The sequence below is a fragment of the Chrysochloris asiatica genome, unplaced genomic scaffold, assembly GCF_000296735.1.
Source record: "Chrysochloris asiatica unplaced genomic scaffold, ChrAsi1.0 scaffold00002, whole genome shotgun sequence".
NCBI classification, from domain to species: Eukaryota; Metazoa; Chordata; class Mammalia; order Afrosoricida; family Chrysochloridae; genus Chrysochloris; species Chrysochloris asiatica.
In genome coordinates, this window is record NW_006408520.1 from 43,855,716 (window position 1) to 43,856,565 (window position 850).

The window sequence follows — 850 nt, forward strand, 5'->3', positions numbered from 1 at the left end:
TTTGTTGTTGTTGTTTTGTTTTGTTTTTGTTATTAGACTCTTGTCAGAAATATGATTTCTGAAGCTATTCACCCTATTGGTAGGTTATCTTTTCATTTTTTTAATGGCTGATATTTCAGAAGTAGATTCTCAGGCCTTTTTTCATGGCATCTCTGGTTGAACTCCAACATCCAACTTTTTGTTTAGTAGTCATACATGTTAATCATTTCCAATACCTAGGGACCCCAAAGCTTAAAGAGGCAGAAATTACATCCCATTTTGCAGCAGAAAAACTACATACAACAAAAAACAACTTCAAACCAACTCTATTACTATTAGTTATATTTGTATTGGTGTCACATAATACAATAGGATAGAAACCATAGTAATCTTAATCAGAAAGATTACACAAATTTTAAAACAGCTGAAGCATATAATAAAAGGACTAAAGGAAAGTGTGAAAGTCTGACCTGCCTGTCTGTTAACTTGAAGCTAAGACAATCCTTCTTTTACAAATGTTTTGAAATGCATATACTCATGCATTATGATGGAAAAAATGTTTACTGTCACTATACTATGCTCGATGGGTTTTCTAATAAAAAGAAAGCCAAAAATTATACTCTCCTATAAAATAATTGGAGAACCATTTAACAATAATTTAACCAACAGAGCAAAAACCCACTTAATTTGTAGGTGTAGTTGTTGTTCAATAGTGTTGAGTGGGTTCCCACTCATAGCGATTCCTATATAGGGTTTCTGAGGAGTAGCTGTTGAGTTTGAATTACCAACCCTGCAGTTCAAACCAATTTTGCAGTACTGTGCCTGTTCTACAGTGTCACACCAATACTTCCTCACAAATGAAATCAAATTT